This window comes from Marmota monax, unplaced genomic scaffold (genome assembly GCF_021218885.2).
Source record: "Marmota monax isolate L192 unplaced genomic scaffold, Marmota_monax_Labrador192_F-V1.1 WCK01_AAM20220418_F8-fsc00166, whole genome shotgun sequence".
Classification (NCBI taxonomy): Eukaryota; Metazoa; Chordata; class Mammalia; order Rodentia; family Sciuridae; genus Marmota; species Marmota monax.
In genome coordinates this window covers 3,643,305-3,664,073 of record NW_026693344.1, presented here as the reverse complement: position 1 = coordinate 3,664,073, position 20,769 = coordinate 3,643,305, and the positions used below count along the sequence as shown (strand labels likewise).

General features: G+C 34.7%; 1 long non-coding RNA gene across 2 annotated transcripts in view; it reads right to left on the bottom strand.

Annotated features, from left to right (window-relative positions):
- Positions 1-414: 414 nt before the first annotated feature.
- LOC124101073 (uncharacterized) overlaps positions 415-20,769 on the bottom strand; it is a 56,908-nt gene continuing 36,553 nt past the window's right edge. For both annotated transcript variants that reach the window (XR_006854527.2, XR_009228015.1), the window contains one exon: positions 415-3,524. This is a non-coding gene — a long non-coding RNA (uncharacterized LOC124101073). The remainder of the gene's footprint in view (positions 3,525-20,769) is intronic.

Below are 20,769 nucleotides of genomic sequence, written 5' to 3'. Positions count from 1 at the left end.
TGCCAGTATGTCCAAAGTTTTTTTTAGGTTTCTAAGTAACAATGCACAGACCTAGAAAAACTATCGAAAAAATATCTACCTTCATAAATAGTTTTCACTATAAAAAGAGATATATTTTTAACTGGATAAGTTTATATGACTGGGGTCGTTATATGAGTCTATGAAAAGTTAAAATAGACTAATTAATAAAAATAGGTTTTATTTCAGTTTCCAAATATTTAAGTGTTCTAAATACAATGTACAGCACAAGGAAATAAGAATGTGTCGGTTTTGTGCATTTATCAAAGGAGTTTTTTTTAATTTTTATATGACTTTAGAAATACTTTTAGAAAGGGAAAAATATATTCCTTAATATGGAATGAAATGATCAGTTTTTTTCTTTGTGTATATTTAAACAAAAATAAATGTGGTTTATTTTATATTCCAAAGAAATGGTCTTACATTGATCAATTCTTCCAAAACAGAATACACACAGAAAAAAAAATTAACACTTTCAGTGAACTAATGAACAGAAAATAACTATTTAATACACACGCCTTGGTAATCTCAAGAAAAACAAAATATGTGCAGTTATTTAATTCATCGCAGAACACAAAAATATAAAATGCAAAAAAAAACAGGCAACAATAAACAATATTAAACATTAGAAAAATGTTTAATTAATTAATGCCAAATAATTTTTTCACTAAGTGTTCTAAACTCAGTCTGCTTTTAGGGTCTGAAATTATTTTTTACAGATGTCAATTTACCCATATCATGAGACACATCACTTAGTATTTTCAAATCTATGATCAAATTAAACAGAGGAAGAAGACCTCTAGATCACTCACCATAAATCTTTACAGTTTGCAGTAGGACATTTGGTTTAAAAAATGAAGTTAGGTCTGAAAGTGAAGCTCTAGTCCATCAAACTGGATTGGAGGAACTTGTCAATATGTCAAAAGAACTGTTTGACCTCTGGAGATGATGCTCCCAAACCAGACAAAATTGGGCAGACTTTTAAAATTCCAAAGAAAGCACATGTAAATTAGAGGTTACTAAAATTTACAAACTTAGCCAAAAAACTTGCTGTAGGTTATATAACTCTTGTCTTGTATTTTTGTTCCCCAAGTGCTGAAAGATTCTCTGGTTTTCTGCTCTTTCTCTCATTTTATTAATTTGGAAGAAAATTTGCTTTCTGGGGAAACATGGTATGGCATATAATTCACATTACATCTTGTGTTTTAAACCTGATTGGTAACATTTTAAGTGCTACCCATGGCACCTAATTACTAGAGTATACAGAAGTTGGTAGAATACAAGGATTTGTGAAATCCCATGGGGGGAAAACTGTGAGATCTTTTAAAATCATTATATTCTTCATTTTTTCATGGGTATAAAATGATAGGCTTGATCTTTACTTTATAGAGACTCACAGGTCATAGATATGTATCTTTACAAAATGACAAAGGTAGCCATTGTTAGAGTTGAGTCTAAAAGATAACTGCACCCCTATCCAAATTCTTCAGTATACTTTCCATTATTTTAGATCACTTCTATCGTTGTTACTTTTTAGTAGCACGGGGTGGGGGGGCACTATCCAAATATTTGAGTAGAATTTATAAGTCTTCAGATTGTTTATATTAAAGCCCCAGAATTATTAATTTTTAGAACTGGAAAAGAATATAAAATCATGACTTAGCACAATAATCATAATTTTATGGATGAGACAGCTTAGGTCAAAAGATATTACTGACTTATTAAAAATAAAACATTTCAGTAAGTCAAAATAATATTCATAGTTACTGTCACAATAAATATTGACTAACTTTTTAAAAGTTTTCTATTATTCAAAGTTTATTTCTGCTGCTATAACAGAGTACATGAGAGAGTGGGTAATTAATAAAGAGAAGAGGCTTATTTTGCATTCTGGTTCCGAAAGTCCAACAGCATGGCACCGTCTTCTATTGGGCCTCTGGTGAGAGTCTCATGCTGCTCCATGTTTGGTGGAAAAGCAGAAGGGCAAATGGTTTATGCAAAGAGAGGAAAGAGGGCCAATTTCTTGCAATAGCTAAGGCATTCCCTTGAGAAAAGATTGTTCCATTCAGGAAGACTCTATTCCCAAGAAGCTAGCACTTGCCACCAGGCTCCATTTCCCAACATTGCTACAGCTAGAGAATAATACTCCATGTTGTGGCAGGGATAAACTGTATTCAAACCATAGCTTGCTCCAAATTCTTCATGTCTACTAACTCATAATCTTTTCACCATCCTTATAAGGATGAATACAAATATTGTTCCTATCCAGGGGAAGCTGGAATACAGAATACAGAAAATTCAAATAACATGCCAATTAGTGGCAGAGGGAAGACTCACATTCTGGTCTTTGATTCAAAAGAATTGTTCTCCATATGAATATTTTAGTGAATATTAGGTCATTAAGTTTCATGAGGATTTAATTGAATCTTATATGTAAAATGTAGAGAGGATAGTGTCCTAAGTAATGACAAACAACTAATATCAAATAATTTGATGTAAGACGATATAAATATCACCTTTGAAGATTCAGTTTTCTAAAGATGTTTGGTTAACAAATATACTTGACTGAATTCATTTTTGTGTATCTTGAATCAGAAGGCTTTATATAGTTTATATTTAAATGTAATCTTTTAGTTGGTTTTATTGCTGGAGAGACACTAATTTTTCTGCAGAGTGATATTTACTACTCTTTTCCTTGGTTTGATTTTACAGGAGATTCCAGTCAACTTTAATTTGTGCTATTTTAATATTTTACTACAGTTTTACTCCTTTAAGAGAGAATTTATTCCTCCTTCAAAATTTATGGGATTCCTTTACAGCTTCTTTGTGAAAAGAAAAAAATAAGTCAGGTTGCAATTAATTCTCTTACAGATAGTTTATGAAATTAGAGCTGACTCTGTCCCTTCCTTTACTGTGGTTTGTGAGGCCTTAAAATGTAATTTAAGAGGTGAGATTATAAGTACTTCCTCATTCAGGAAAAAGCAAGAGGAAGAAAGCTTGTCTCAGGAAATACAAAGACCTTAGAAGAAAGATTATTTTGTAAGCATTTCAAGGAGAGGGGTTGATCATGTGAAAGTCCTGTTCTTTCAAAATAGTCAGTGGCTCTTTGTTAGGTTACAAATTCAAATGTGGTCTCACAAATGCAAGTCAATTTAAATCAGGAGGAATCTTAGAGCACCATTTAAGTCCATACTGTTACCAGGACAGGATTAAGCACCCCAAGGCACTTTCTCAGTGGGAGACCAAGGTCTAGCATTAGAAAGATTGTAATCCATCATTAGTAAAGAGAACAATCAGAGTGGTATAATGGGAAGAACTGGGTTTCCAGGCAAAGATCCTTTCAGTAATATGAACTTGCAGCAGACAAGGTATATTCATTCAGCCAATCTCCTGAAATGCATCCACTTTCCGGAGCTCTTGGGGTGAGATGTGTTAATTTCTTCTGCATTTCATATCTGTTCCTGGTCTTCTAGTAGCAAGTCTCAGTCTGAACTTTCCCTTCCTCCCTTAGAAAAGGATATAAACAGAATACTTTAGAGATCCCTTCCAACTCATACTACGCTCTAAGAAATGTTTGAAAATGCAAGACAAAAATGGGCAAAGAAATGACAACAGAATATTTAACCATCAAAAAAGGATATTAATGATAGTAAAACCAAGATTACTGGCTTGGGGTTGTGGCTCAGTGGTAGAGTGCTCGCCTAGCATGTGTGAGGCCCTGGGTTCGATCCTCAGCACCACATAAAAATAAATAAATAAAGGTATTGTGTCCGACTACAACTAAAAAATATTTAAAAAGAAACAAAATTACTGATTTTTAACTCACTTTTCAGTTTTGAAACCAAAATAATCTACACAAATTGTCATAATATTGTAGCTTTCAAAGATAATCTCTATAAATAAAATTAGAAATAAAAACCCCATAATTTGACCTGAGGATCATAAGAACTGATTATTTGAATCTGGGTTCATTTGGCATTTATGATATCTCCCACCTCCATCCTTTCCAGAGCAGAACTGGTTAATCAATTGTAACCATCTTTCTCTGAGCTTTTTAAAAAAATTTTTTAGTTGTTGACGGGTCCTTTTTTTATTTATTATTTATTTGTATGTGGTGCTGAAAATCGAACCCAATACCTCACACATGCTAGGCAAGAGTTCTACCACTGAGCCACAACTGAAGCCCTTTCTCTGAGCTTTCAGGGTTTAGAATAAAAACATATCTATCATCCTGCCAACCACTTAACCCAGTTAATCTCATTACTCTTTTTAAGAAGGTAATTAATTTCAGTTTCAATGAGTTAACCTTGGATGGAAAAGACTTAAGATCAGCCATTGGCAGGCAGAGCAGCCAAATTCTTTGTGCCTCCAAGGCCTGTGCTCTTGATCACTGGACTGCATTGCCTCTTTTCATAGTAAAAACAAGAGAACTTGAAAGAAGATGAATCTAAATTGAACCACAGTGTTCTTTCATTCATTTTGTTCATAGTGCTTATTGAGCATCAGCAATTTTCCAGACAATATTCTAAATAGAAAGAATACATCAGTCATCAAAGCAGACAAATATCTATTATGTATACTTGTGATGGAAACAGATAATAAACAAGATCAGTAAATAAAGTATAAAATTTATTAGTAATAAATGCTACAGCGAATACAATAAGCCAAGGAACATCAGGTTAGAGGACTATAAATTAGATAGTTGTAGGGAAGTTGTTATGAGAAGTCACATCTGACTGAAGAAGAATTGAAGGAAGGGAGACAGTAGTAAGAAGAATATTGCCAACTGAGAGACAGCAGGCATATAAACATTTAATGAAGAAACCTGTCATAGCAGTTCAGGACACTGGACTAGAGAGATCAAGTTGTAAAAGGTGGTAGATGAATTCGGAGAAGAAACAGACTTCTGCTTGTACATTTAAACAAGAGAAGAAGAGGGTGGCAAGCTTTGACAAAAGGGTGGGTGATCCGATTCTGTGTGTACTGGCATTATTCAAATATGGATGGTTTTCCTGATGAGAAAGAATTAGAAATATATATTACAACTTAATAGACTTTCATAAAGAAAGACGCTGTTATTTGCTGAATTGTGCCCTCCAAATGCATATGTTCAAGTCCTAATCCCCAGTACTTCAGTATGTGAATGTATTTGGATATAAGGTTTTCAAAGGGTTTGTTAAATTAAAATGAGGCCATTGGGGTTGACAGATGTCTTTATAGGAAGAGATTGGAACAAAGAAACACCGGTGATGCACACACAGAGGAAAGGCAGGTGAAAACACAGACAGAAGGCAGCCATCTGCACACCAAAGAGGGAAGCCTCAGGAGACTCCAAAGCTGCCAATGCCTTGGTCTTGGACTTCCAGTGACTACAGCATGAGAAAATAAATTTCTGATGGTTAAGTCACACTGTGGAGTATTTGTTATGACAGCCCTAGACTTACAGGTATCCTTGGTAAATCATTCAGTCTTATGCACAAGGCCTTAGGTTCAATCCCCAGCACCACCAAAACAAACAAGCAAACAAACAAATAAATAGATCATTCAGTCTTATGCATATATTTCTTCTTATGGAGAACAAGCACACTCAAACTACAACAATGTGGCAAAAGTGATTTTTCTTTCTGTTCTTCCCACTATAAAAGTAAATATCTTTAATATAATATTTAATATAAATATATGGACAGAGTATATCCTACCCGAATATAGCAATTAGAGGCAATCAGTTGTAAGCTTATTTTACACATTAAAGGGAACTACTTTACCTAAATATAGGCCCTCTTTAAAGGAGTTACATACAACCAAAGTATAAATAAACCTAAATAAAATTCTAATTCCCAATCTTTTAAAATCTTTTAAAATACTACTGGATTTTTCTTACTCAACTTTTGAAAGTGTTGGAACTGAGTTTGATCAAGGTAGAAATCCTCTTTAAATAATGTAGAATTTCAAAAGAGTTTCATTTGCTACTTTTAACTTTTCAATTCTGCTTGTCAAAGTCTCTTTTTGACCAGAGGACTTAGTGTTAAGATGAAGTAAAAAAAATGGGAATATTTTCCCATAACATTTCTCTGTCCAAACAAAAGACAATGGAGAAAAGAAACTATATATCAATCCAGTGAAAGCAGAGGCTCCCTGGTGGAGGCTAGAGTGAATATGGAAATATAGACCTTTTTAGAGCCCTCATTTATACCCCCAACACACTAGAAAAAAATTCCTTCTCTCTCCCTCTTTCTCCCCTATCTCTCTCTCTCTCTCTCTCTCTCTCTCTCTCTACACACACACACACACAAACACACACACACAGACACCAGTCCTCTACAGAACTGTCAGATAAAATTCAGGATATCCACCTAAATTCATATAGACCTACTGTTTCAGTTTTAGCTGTTTAACTATATTCCAAATATTTATTTGCAAAATTTGGTAACCTTGCCTCTCTTTTCATTCTGGAGCTCCCTCCTCCTCCAAAATAACTTTATTTTATTTATTTTTTTTATGTGGTGCTGAGGTTCAAACCCAGTACCTCACATGTGCTAAGCAAGTGCTCCACCACGGAGCCACAACCCTAGCCCTTGGAGCTCTCTTCTTTATGCTCTGAAATAACTGATTGCTAAAATTCTGGAATTTTTCAGTCTAATTGGCATAATGTTGCTAGCTTGAAATCAGCCAGGGTGGGAGTATTAACAATGCAGAAGTGGATGGTATTGCAAAATCAGGGTTCATTTTGAGCTAGTTTTTAAGCACGTACCAGAGTGCCACTGCATCCGCAGAATGGACTTCTCAGAGCACTATCTGAAACTTCTGCTCTATAGGAATAAACTTGGCTTACAATTGTAACCACTGTGCAATTTACAAACTTGTTTTGCACATATTAAGTCACTGAATTATTATAGCAATCCCATGTTTTATTGAAGTAGACTTTTAAGAAAGGAAGCTTAAAGTAGATAAACTATGAGGTAAGCACCTGGTCAGGAACCACAGTGGAGAAGGAAGGAAGAATGGATGGAGTCAGGAGAGGCTAAACCCACAGATGACTCACTCACTGTCAAGGGGAAATGTGTCTATAGAATGAGAGGCCTGGTCATACCCACATTAACCAAGGAATCAAATGGTGGTAAAACTTGACATTAGGTCAGCTCTGATGTGATGCAATATGAAATACTTCCAATATAATGCCTAAGATATACATCAGTATTGCGACACAGCAGTTAAAAGGGGACAAAGAGAGGATGCTAAATGCTTTACTAGGATTGGACCAAAATGATATTGAAATCTTTTCCCCCTTACTTTTAAGATGTATACTCATAAAATAAATTAAACAACTGACTACAACTAAGAAATAAATATTTTTTTAAAAGGGGCGGACTGGGGTTTTGCTCAGTGGTAGAGTGCATACCTAGCACGTGTGAGGCCCTGGGTTCGATCCTCAGCACCACATAAATAATAAATAAATAAAATAAAGATATTGTGTCCAACTTCAACTAAAAAATAAATATTTAAAAAAAATAAACTAAATAAAATCTTTCCCAAATCTTTCAGAATTTTAAGTATGTCGATGTTCCTTGTTACCTTATCAATCAAGTAACAGATATGAAGCTCAAAGGTTAAATTCAGGTTTGCAAGAAATATAATCTTCATACTTCAGAAATAATTTAACTTCTATTTCCAAGTATCATTTTTTCTTTTGCTCCCCAAGTTGCATGTATCTTCCAGTACTTCTTGAAATAACAACTCTTGGAATCTGTCCTTGTCCATTTAGGCAGCTATATGAAAATACCTCACACTGGATAGCTTATAAACAACAGAGATGTATTTCTTACAGTTTTGGAAGCTGGGAAGTCCAAGATCAAGGCATCCTCTGATTTGAAGTCTAGTGAGGGCCTGATTTCTCACAGCACCTTCCTGCTACGTCCTCACATGGAAAGTGCTAGTTAATGCCTGTGGGATATCTTTGATAAGGACACTAAAATCATTTGTGAGGGCTCCACCCTTATGACCTTATTATGTCCCAAAGGCTCTGTCTCTTAATACTGTCACATGGGAGATTTGGCTTCAACTTATATATTTTGAAGAGACACAATCATTTAGACCAGAGTAGTCAGAAGAAGTAAATCTGGCTGTAGATCCTCTAGGCTTAATGGAGGTATATATAATCCTAGCTTTTTCTCAGCTCTCCATCTGGACCAGTTGATACTTGGACATTTTTCACCCCTGTTGATAGGCCTCCCCCTATGGAGCTCTCTTTCAGTTATTTCCTTATTCCTATTGAGAGCTTGGGAAACATGCAGATCCTCTCTGTCATGAAGTCCTCTGGCACTGGGGCTAACTAAGACCATGTTCTCACATAAACCATCAAATGATCATTTGTATTTTGCAGACTGAGTGCCAGGCTGTGTTGGTCAGAACCCTGGAATGTTGCTATTTTGCTGTGTAAGACCAAAGTCTTCAGGGTGTGAATTACTTTATTCCCTCTCCCACTTTCAGGTTGGTGGTCTCTGTGAAATGCAGGCTAGAGGCCCCTTACCCAGGAACATGATGCTACCTAAACTCTCTCATTCTTTCTCTCTCTTCCTCCCTACTCTTCTTCAGCTGGTGAAAGTTCTGTTTAGTTTTAAAGATAAGAGAAATTCACTCTGAATGTTTGGGGCATTCTTCCATATCCATTGTTCATGCCCCAAGTTCTAGGCTTTTGAAGATAAGAAATGAACACTTATTCTTTTGTTCTCTAGGTTCTATAGGCTCATCACTTCCCAGGGATTAAAGATAATCAGTCCTATTTGTCTGAATTAGATGGGAGACAAGGTAGGGATGCAGGGATGCTAATACTATTGTTTTACATGTTAACAAATTATTCATTATATTTATCAAAACACTGAAATGTACTTATTCATAATTTTGCCAGACTACCCTTCTCCCATAATCATTTTATAATTTGGCATGTACTAATTCTTTCCAATCCTATTTGACATCACATTTTTTTTCAATTCACTCAATCTCATGCCCTAACAAAATTCATTCTCTAAAAAAGATGGCAATTCAACACAATATGTGTGTCATATATGTAATTTTTAATTTTCTAGTAATCACATTGGGAAACTAAGAAGAAATAAGTCCTATTAAATTAATAATGCATTGTATTTAAACAATATGTGCAAAGTATTACTGTTTTGATATGTAATCAATAAAAATATATACTTTATACTCTTTTTTACTAGGCTAAATCTTTGAAACCCAATGCTAATTTAAAATTATAGCTGTCTAATCTTGCACTATAAGTTCAATGCTAAATACAGGAGATAAAGTACTGGGTAGTGTGACTCTAATATCCCTTGTTTCAATGAATGTCAAAATATTAAAAATGTCAAAGCTGAATGTAGTTTATTTTTATAACTAGATTAAAGGTGTTCTGATATTTATAATGCTTCTCTATTTCATTTCTGGGGGCTAACTATTGACATTAAAAACCTCACATACTCAAAAACACAGATAAAAATGTGTATCACATTAATTTTTTAATTTGAAAAATTATGTTTTTATATTTATGCAATTTTTACTATTTCTGTTTGTCCACAGTAAACTTATTAGTAGTAATAAAATGAGTTATGATTATTCTCTGTAAATACACAGAGTTGTTTTTGACTAAACAATAAGACCTGCCTAGTAGAGAGCATTTGGCAGAGCAAAAGGAAGAGATTAAAGATATATTGAAAAATAATATTTTGCTATTTCAATTAGTGGTCACTGATGGTATTAGGCTACATCAGTTTGGGAGAGCAAGATCAGTGTTAACGTATGAAAACTAGAAGAAAATCTAATGTCATAGTTTGGATTTGGAATGTTGACCCAGACCCCAGTGTCTTGGTTCTGTGGTTGGGGTTGTGGCTCAATGGTACAGCACTTGCCTAGCATGTGTGAGCCTCTGGGTTCGATTCTCAGAACCATATCCCCCCTACACACACAAAAAAAAAAAAAAAAAAAAGAAAAGAAAGGTTCACCAACAACTAAAGACATATTTTAGTAACAGAAAGGACAAGTACATATTTTCTCTTAAAAAAAAAAAAAAGTCTTGGTCCTCAGTGTGCTATTGGAAGGTGGCAGAATCTTTAAGAGTTGAGGCCTAGTGGAAGGAAGTTAGGGCATTGAGAGTATGCCCTTGAAAGGAATATTAAGACCTAGCCCCTTCCTGTCTCTTTTTATTTCCAGGCCACTGTGAATTGAACAGGCCTCCTCTGCCTTGTCTCCCACTATGATATATTGTGCTGCCTCCATCCCAAGCAACTGAGCCAAGTGACCATGACAGAAATCTCTTAAACCATGAAACAAAATACACCTTTCCTCCCCATAAGTTGATTACTTCAGGTATTTTGTCATAGTAATGGAAAGCTAACATAGTGTAGCAACTAGAAAAATTCTAATGAAAGTTTTGGCATTTGAAAAGAAAATGAAATAGCAAAAGAAACATGGTCTGTTTTTAATGTAAAAGAGACCCTATCTATGGGGGTACACATAAAAGACCATCTGTACATGCTTACCTGATGCTCACCTAGCACAATTCTTTTATGCATTGGGTATACTTTATAATATTATATATATATAAAATATTATAAAATATATATTTTATAAATTTTATATAATAATATAAAATTAATATAATTATAATTAATTATAGTAATTAAAATTATATTAATTTTTATTAATATAATTAATTATAGTATAATAATGTTTATATATAATAATGATATATATAAAATTATATATATAATTTTATATCTATATAAAATATATATTTTTTTACACAGTACCTTTATTTTTATGTGGTGCTGAGGATTGAACCCAGGCCCCGCCCGTGCTAGGTGAGCGTTCTACGGCTGAGCCACAATCCCAGCCCCTATAATCAATATTTTTGAAATAATACAGTAGAATTTTAACTTCTTTTCAAAACCTGTCACTAAATGCAATACTGAGTAACTAAGACACAGGTTATATGGATTGAACTCTTATTATGCTTTGACCAAAATTTAAAAATGTGGAATAATATACTCAAATTTGACCTACCTTATACTCATTCTTAACATAGTGGCTCCCATAAAGTTATGGGGCTGTGCTTTATGAATACCTCCTGTCCTGTGGTAACTATTGACTTTTAAATTCCTGAATAAGTATTGTGATCTCTTTATTTGTCCCAGAGTCTTAATTATGAGGTCACCTTTATAAATGTAAACTGTGTCTCCATAGTTCTACCAAGAACTCAGTCATTCTCTAACTAAAGTGTTTGCTTACCAGTGAAATAGCTACACAGCTCACAATGATACTGAGAACAGTAGCTTTAATTCAGTCCTTTCTAAAACCTATAAATAGTTCAATAATTTATATGAAACCATCTTATCTGATTTAAAATAGATTGTAGATATGTTCACAGTGTTTGTTTTTAAATTCAGCACTTTGTAAGTTTCCTGTATGTTATATATCAAATATAAAAAGTGTAATTTGAACCAAAATCATGTAGTTTAGAAATTTAATTTTATTACTGGAAGAATTGCTTTAAATAGGCCTATAAATTGAAGTAATAGCAAAATTGGGAAAATTTTGATATCCTTTAAATGTGGGAAGGATTCTTATAAAATTTTGGTTAGATTGATTACTTGGGGGAATTTTAAAGAAATATTAGGGGAAAAAATTTAATTCAGCAAGAATGAAACATGTTGTAATTTAATCTCATGCAGTAAAATAAAAAAAAAAGTCCATGACTCTTTCCCAGTAAAGAGTTACATAAAACTTGAAAATGTCATTTAAAACTATTTCTAACTCTGTAAGAACTCTCAAGAAAGCTTAATGAAGGCTTTTTATTTCAGGACATAAATAAAGCCTAAAATGATTACTAAGAAATACTAGATTTATTATTTCCTTTAAAGAACTCATGTAGCTAAGATTTATCATATTGATGGATACTAAGAAAATAATCTATGGTCTTAATTGCCAAGTTCCCAAATCATAAAAAATGATACTAGGATCAAAGGATAAAAATCACTTCTTTGATTGCAGAATACAAACTTTATAGAATCTCTGTTACCACACGAACATCTCTATGGGGAAATCAATTTGTAAAATGCACAATTATATTATTCAGAGTTTCTTCAGAGAATTAAAAATTCATGTTAACATTGAACTATAGTAGCATGGTAAGTACCCTGTACTTCAAAAAAAAAAAAAAAATTCAGCAGGACCAAATAGATGATATCTAAAACATCCCTCATAAAGTTTTATAATTCTATGAAAGTTTTCAAATTTGGGAGAGAAATAGTTTTTGTTTTGGCTTAGGAAACTTGTATTTTTGAAGTTAGTATCTATAGCTTTACCGATGAGCCAATGACTCTGAAATCCATTTGCTAAAAATCCAATTTCTCTCTATAGAAACAGAAACCTAAATCAAACTAGTCACTGAACAGCTCTACCTAGTTCCCCCAGCAGCACCTAAAACACATCTAAGGTGGAAGCTATTGCCATCTAGAACCATCCCAGGTTTTTATATCATTTATCCTTGTGTATGTTGCAACCACACCTATTCCTCAGAGCAAAATCCGAAGACAACTTAAATGGCTCTTTACGTTCAATTTTTTCTAAAGTCATGTAACAAACAATGTGAGACAGTAAAGTCCTTTCCTGCTCCTGGAAGTTATCAGTAGAAGAAGACATTATAACAAAGACACATGTTTTCTTTAGGTGAGAACTTTTGTTTTCCTCTAGACTCAAGAGAGACTACCTTGATGGTCTTCATCAGCTAGAGGAAAAAAAGAAGCTAGATGAAGAAGGGCTGAGTGCTATTTTTAGAGACATGGATCTTTATTAGCTCTGGAGGCAAGAACTGTGAAGAGCTCTCCATAGTCCTTCATATGAGAGTATTAGTGAGGACTCCACCCTCAGACCTGATTGCCTTCCAAAGGTACCATCTCCTCATATAATCATGCTGGGGTTAGGATTTCAACATATATAAGTTTTGGAGACAGAAACAGTGCATATGCAGAGTTTGGAGAAAAGTAATCCCCCCATTTACTTCCTATTTCTCCTTATAAAGAAGAACATTCATCCTTTCTGTCTATATTATATGAGATGAGAAGTTTAAAATCTTCCCTCTCCACACACTTTAAGTTTGAACTGGTGAAGGACACTTGCCCAAAAGTTGCTGAACCATCAAAGTGGCAGTGAAATACGAGTTATCAGGGTGTACTAAAAGGATCCAGAGAGAAAGGAGCAGCAAAAGCAGGGAATACCAGGAGGCCCTCTTTGTTCCCATGCATCTAAATTTCCCTCCTTTAGACTAGAGACTGAGGCTTAATGCATTTTTTTTTCTGGTTTCTCCTCCACCGCCTGACTGAGGGCCATGAACAATCAGTGGTTTCATCAGGAAAAGATGTGAATGGATCTCTTGTAGGAAAATAGGAAGAAGAGGAAGCCCAGGGGAAGGAGGAACTGCTTCATGAATAGCCATCTCTCCTAAGTCAGAAGATTGCAAGGGACAGTCTTATATCAGATTCCAGATAAACAAATAATCCCCAAAAGTGACTGGACATTGACTTCTCCAGGCATTTTTACCCTGAGAGGCAGTGGTCAAGAGAAAGGGAACAGCATGTCTGCCAACAGCCACTTGTGTTGCTCAAGAAAGCAAATGTCACCACTCCCCCACACTCTGCCAGTGATCCATACAGTCTTGGGGGAGGAAACGAGAGGAGAGGGATGAGGTGAACCAGAAGGTATGCCCTCCCCATAGGTCTAGTCTGTGCTGAAGGAGTAGAATTTTTAATAGAAGAAAGAACTGTTTTAAAAATCAAAAGTGACTAAAATATTCTGACATTATAACATTATACTGAGCTTCTATAAACAGATTCTGTTTCCCAAGACAGAAGGAGTCTATAATTAGAATCAGTTTGGGAAAGATAAAACTGTTCCATGTTTTCATCAGTATAAGCTTGGACTTGTCAATCAAGCACGACATGACTATTGGAGCTCCTGAACATTTCCCAGATCTGCTTTTGTCTCTCGTTCTGTTGTAACTGCCACAGGTCAAGTGTTCTATGTGATTTCCTCTCAACCTGGCTTTCCTTTCTTCTAGACAGTTATCTTTCCATGGCTTTTCCAGTATTTTTCTTTATCTTCCTAATTTGCCAATTTAACAATCATTCTTCAATGGTACCAGAGTCTGTAAATCTTTTTTTTTTTTCTTTCTTGACGTTCAGGCTCTTTATGATCTGACTTCCTACTTACTCATTTTATCTGTTGCACAAAATTTATATAACTGCAAAGCTGAACTAGGTAGAATTCCTGAACATTCCTTCCTTTCTCAGCCTACATATATTTGCACTTGCTTTTGTCCCTTGCTTGGAATGCTGGTGATTTTGCTAGGCAATTTTTCCATTTTTCAAGATCGACCTAAATGTTAATGGGCCACACTTCTCATTTCTTCAGGCTGAACCCAGTGTTCCTCTCCTAGGTTCTCTCCGTATCCTGTATGTCATATCATTGTAACAACTGCTTAACTGGTTCATTGTGATTGTTTGCCATCACCATTGAAACAAATTAGACTTGTTTTATGAAGATCCACAAGAGCACTTTTACTCAGCTCTTAATGTCAGGAAAAGATGTGCTTCTCTTGAATAACTTCTTGCATTTGAATACTAGGGCACATAATTTAGTCCCCCACCCCCTTTTTTTAACCAGGGAGTGAACTCAGGGGAGCTTAACCAGTGAGCCTTTTTTTTTTTTTTAAATTTTGAGAAAGGGACTCTCCAGTTCCTTAGGGCCTCACTAAGTTGCTGAGGCTTGCTTTGAATTTATGATCCTCCTGCCTCAGCCTCCCAAGCTGCTGGGATTATAGGCATGTGCTACAACACCCAGAAATTTTCTCCTTTCTTTATAAGATTTTGATACTTTCAAAGTCATCTAGCCTATACTAGCAGATTAATTACATGCCCTTGAATGAAAAAAAAATGAATGCTACTATGTTCCTTTTACTGTAGTCACTAGAAAACTCAATGATAGTTTGTGAACTATCTTTAGTTCTTACACAGTTCTTCATGGTATGAGGTTGTGTATTAACCATAATGAAAGTTTTACATTATGTTTTATTCCTTTTTGTTCTTTATTACTCATGTTACTTCATAAGTTCATTTTTTCCTTTTTTCAATCTTTAAATAGAATACATATACATACCACTTCATTTTCTTTCTAAAAGCAAAATAAGATATAATCAAAAGTAATGATCATTATTTAATGAGAGAAAATTAGATGTCAATACTATTTCACACAGTTTAACTGGGTTTAGCAAAAGAGAAGGTTGAATTAATTTTCTTGTGGACCTTGTTGTGGCAGAAATCAATAAAGTTTACTAATTGTACTTTTAATTCAACTTTCACTGTTATACAAACTGCAATCTAAACTATAGATATTATCACTTAGAAAGATTATGGGTAATTTAATCAGATTTTTCAATAAAATATGCTCACATGAAAGGCATGAAATTATCATAAATATTATGTCATTTTAGTTTTACTAAACCAGACAAGATTTTCTGTAAGTACAGCCATGATGAAGACATAAAATTACAAAATGTTCCCAGTCACAATGGAAATGACTCTAACATTGGAATAGCTCAAGACTTCCTTAATGTGTTCGTTATTGAGTTATCATCTGTACCCTCCATTCTTCAATACAGAGAGGAAAATGATTGCTGAGACCACGAGTTGAGAAAGTTTATACTTTAGAAGAAAAAACAGCAAGTGGGTTAAAAACCAGGATTTTTTGTTTGTTTGTTTGTTTTGTTTTGCTTTTAGGTGGAAAAACTTTTTTTTTTACTTAATAGATTTTATTTTTTTAAAATACACGACAGTGAAATGCATTACAATTCTTATTACACGTATAGAGCACAATTTTTCATATCTTTGTATATAAAGTGTGTTTATAACAATTCATGTCATTATATGTGTACTTTGTTTTTTGTTTTTTTGCATTACAATTCTTATTACACATATATACCACAATTTTTCCATATCTCTGTTTGTATATAAAGTAGGTTGATTGGTAATGCTAGTTTTCTATTTACCTATTGGATTAGAAAGTGTTTCAACTTATAAGCACTACTGAAGTTTTTCAGAAGAGATAGAATTTCTCATGTATTTTGTTATGGATGCATAACCACTGAGAGTCTATTCAATTAGTTTTTAATTTCACCTTTTCCTTTTATGAAACCTCCCTGGATGGTAAGAAACAAAAGAGAAGAAATCAGGGATCTTACCTGAACAAGCACTTGCTGGATAGACAAATGGTTTAATGTAGGATAAATAGCTTCTCTAAGAAGGAGTTGATTCTTTACCATTAAGCCCTGAGATTTTTTTAGGTGTAACCCTTTATATTTCTATGCATGTATCTGCTAGGATTTGAACTATTTGAAAAAGAGAAGCACTAGAGGAAAACAGAACATTGTATTAAAATAATTCAAAAAATACATTATACATTATTTAAATCCTGATGAAAAAGAATAATTAAGTTATTATATTCTGTCAGTAGACTGAAAGTCCCAAAAAAGAAGAAGCAATGTCTATGTTCTACGAAATTTTATATTTAATGTACTTAACTTCACAGCAACACCTTATGGTACAGATGAGGATGATTATACAAATTAGGGGACTGAGCCTAAGAGAGGCAAGAACTTTCCAAAAGCTTCCTTTTAATACCTGGCTAAAACAAAGGCTTGGAAGCCATTGGTTGAGAGGCAGCCAAGATTAAAGGAAATATTCTGAGGCACCGGCTACATGGTCTTGTGAATTATTTAGCCTCTTTGAGAACCTGTAAGTTGATAATTAGACTTAGTGATAATGATCTGTTAGTGTTATACTAAAATGAGATTGTGCATTAGAAGTATAGTAGGTACTAAATAAATATTTGGTGTTATATTATTAAATAATTAAATAGTGAAAAGTTCTACTATTGTTCTTAAGTATTAAATTAGATTAATATTTATGATGGCATGGCACATGTAAGTACTAATGTTACATCATATTGTATTACCAAAGATCAAAAAAATTATTAAAGTTTTAAATAAGAATATCTATTATAAGTCTTCATTTACTAAGCCTGATTTTATTTCTGAATTCCTGTCTTACTAGTTATCCTAATCAGAAATTATAAATATCCAGGCTACCCAGAGCAAAAAAGTCTCCTTTGAAAGTTTAAGCTGAGAAAATGCTATATATTTGAGCTCTTGTCTCTGTAATTGCATAGCTACTTACAAATTCATATCTTGACTATTCTTTTTTATTTTTCTAATATTCTATACAGAACTACATTTTTAAAAAAAGCTTTTAGTGAAAGAAGTTACCTTACAAAACCTGCCTTTTTCTAATGGAGGCTGGCGATACACCATGTTCCCTTTCTGCTCACCAAGGGCCATTTCCTTGTTTAGGAGAGATTTGACACTGCCATTCCCAATTCGTGAACCCACATGTCACTGTCACAGGCCTTGTTTTGATCTTTGAAGCACCTCTTCCTAAACTAGTATTCAGACTCCTTGCTTTTAAGAAAAGGAGACCTGGTGCCTCCATCAGATATTATTAACCTGAGGAGAAACACGAATCCTGCCATGACAGATGTGGCTTGTGACATAAGCATGCTGTTGTCTCCAAGAGTCTGGCATGGACAAACAGTCCAAGGGTTCAGCCCAGCCTGCCGACTGGCACTGCACATACAGGAAAGCATCAGAAATAGGGCTGAATCTGTTTCACATTAGGGGAGCAGGAATACAGTAAGATGATTGCACTGTGATTAACTCACTGAAAACAATTTATCAGATCAAGAAGTTGTCACACCATCTGTCACATAAATGAGACAGTAAAACAGATTTGGTCTATAACACAGTCTGATGAAATGCAAACCGGACCTGATTGTTCATTTTTTAATTCCTTGTTTTTATTACCATTGTGGAGTGAGTTTTCTAGTTTTAGTAGTCATTCATCAAGAAGTCAGTCTTCTCCTTGGTGTTGTGTGTGTGTGTGTATGTGTGTATATATATATATATATATATATACACACATACATACATACACACACACACACAGAGTCACTGTGCCAGTTAACACTTTGCTCTTTGCCATTTCATTTTCTGAAATATTATTTTAGGGGTGACTGCTAGGAGACTGTATCCAAATAGTCGATCATGTTTTCATTCATTTTAGGAATCAATAAATTTGAAATTTCCTTCATTAATAATGCCTATCATTTTTTGAGGACCTATTATGTGCCGGGCTAAATATTTAATAGGTAGTCATTTAATCCTCACAGAAATTGTCACAGATTTTACAATCTTCTTGTTATGGATGGAAAATCTGTGCTTCCAAAAAAATTAGATAATGTACTCAGAATTACACAAAACCTAAATGAGAGATGTAGAATTTGAACTCAGGTCTTTCCCACCGCCCAAACTGTTTTTCATCACTTAAGCTTCATTCGGATACAATTCAGTTAAAAAGACTATTTCTTGAGACCCAGTAGCTTAATAATGTAGGGAATGTGGGTAAGTATACAGCAGATTTAAGTTGGTAGGAGCAATATATAGGGTATAGTCTAGGCAGACAGGGTATAATTATAATTATAACTGAAAGAAGTTTATTTCCTACTCCATTGCCCCACACCAATCAAGTATAATTGTCTAAGCCCTATGGCAAAAATCTAAAAATGTGCTATTGAGGAAACAAAAGAATCTATAGATATAAATGCCTTGATGATAACTGGAAAACTGGTTTTCAGTTCAACATAGACAAGTTTTATTCTGATACTTTATAGTCTGAAGATAAGTGAAAAATGGAAGATTTTTTAATCATTTGGAGAAGTATACATATACACAGCCATCATAACAGTTACCAATTTGCTGCCTCTTAGATCCAAAGCCACCCTCTTTTGAGCTGGAGTAGGCCCTTGTAAATGTTTCTCTTTGTCAGGAGACAAAATGTCCTGTTGATAAAGAAGCAAGGGGAGGGGATTGACATCTGTGAGGGGAAGAGGTATCTCATCCCTGTTCAAGTGCTATATATCTTGCTCCAAAAGCTCAGCTGCCAATGATGTCTTTCTCTTCAGCAGGCAGCCTCCCTACTGACAGGAAGCTCCCCTATCTTTGGTGTGAGTGGTGCACACCCTCCCAAAGAGTATTTCAGCATAACTATGTTCATCTTGGTGGGCAGCTTTCAGCAAGTCTCTCTGGCACCCCAGTTGATGGCTTCCAGCTTTATAGTTACCGTCAGTGGCACTCAGAAAACTTTACTGTCCGATTAAGAAAAGGAGACCTGGTGCCTCCATCAGACTTGGCAGAAGTCTAGATGTCAACCTTGGAGCAGGGCAGGGGGTTTCGTCCTTGGACAACTCTCTTTGGTTTCTGCAGTTAGAAATTGTTCCCTACATCTAATTAGCCCTGCACTTCTATTACCCTTCAAGCCCCAAAGCAAATACCCCCATAAATTCCTTTATGATTCCTAAAGTAATTGTCTCTGTTTTCTTAATTTCTCTTAATAATATACTAAACTCCCTCATAGGCTTCTTGGGACTTTTCCCTTATGTTTTAACTACAGGAAATACTTATTGTTCCACAACTTTCAGGTTAGGAAAAAGATTACATTGTGTATTTTTCATATTTAATTAGAATGATATTCTAGAAGCATAGAAGAAGTCAAGATTATCAGAAAATCCAGAATCACATTCTTGAGGGCATACAAGATAATCTGTGTACCAACAAGATAATTCAGAAAAATTTGAGCACAGAAAAGTGGTCCTCAGTCTTCCTTTCTAGAAACAGAAAGGGTCAGTGCTCACCCTTTATGCACAGAAAGAGAGCAAAGGCTTAGACTTCCAGCAAACTCAGGACATCAACCAGATGAGCAGAGTTCACTTTATTTTTTAAATTAGAAAATATAGAAAGAATGTATTTTAAATTTGGAATGTATACATAAGTCTAGCACTTTATAATTCAGTATTATGTTGACTCTGATCTATTTAAGGAAAATTGAATGAGAGTTTCTTAAACTCTTCAATGCTCTGAGTCTCTGAAATTCCTGCTTGGGAAGAATTCTGGCATCCTTTTTTTTGCCCCTGGAACACAGGGCCACTATTACACAGTTAGGGCCCTCCTCTCCCTATTTAATCTAGCATACTTGCCTAAATGGGCCTAGTCTTTTCAGGAGAGTGACCCTGAGTGTGATTTCATTCTTTCACTGCAGCTTAGTCATGACTTGTCCTTGTTCAGGTGTATCACCTCAGGAATCTGGGTACCTACGCAATCATCCTCCTCAGAAGCATCCACATTAGAGGTTCTGGATCCCAGTGGATTTGAACACTTACCCACAGAGAACCAAGTTTTTGTCTTCTTTTTCCTGAGAAATCTTTGCAACACCAGGTTTTGTTCCAGGGGCTGGTGATTCATATGAAAATCTTGATGATCTTTAGAAAGGACTGATAGGGAGGCCTGGCCACCCTGAATAAATCACTCTCCCATTTCTTCCCAAAGACGGATGTGGAACTTATTGCACAAACTCACTCTCTTTCTCTCTCTCTCTCTCTCTCTCTCTCACACACACACACACACACACACACACACACATATGCACGTATATACACAAGGCACACTTTAAGTTCTTTCATGGTCACCTATATTTTTTGTCATAATTTTTTTTTTTTTACCTTTTCACTGGACTCCAAATCCTGAATGTAAGTTCA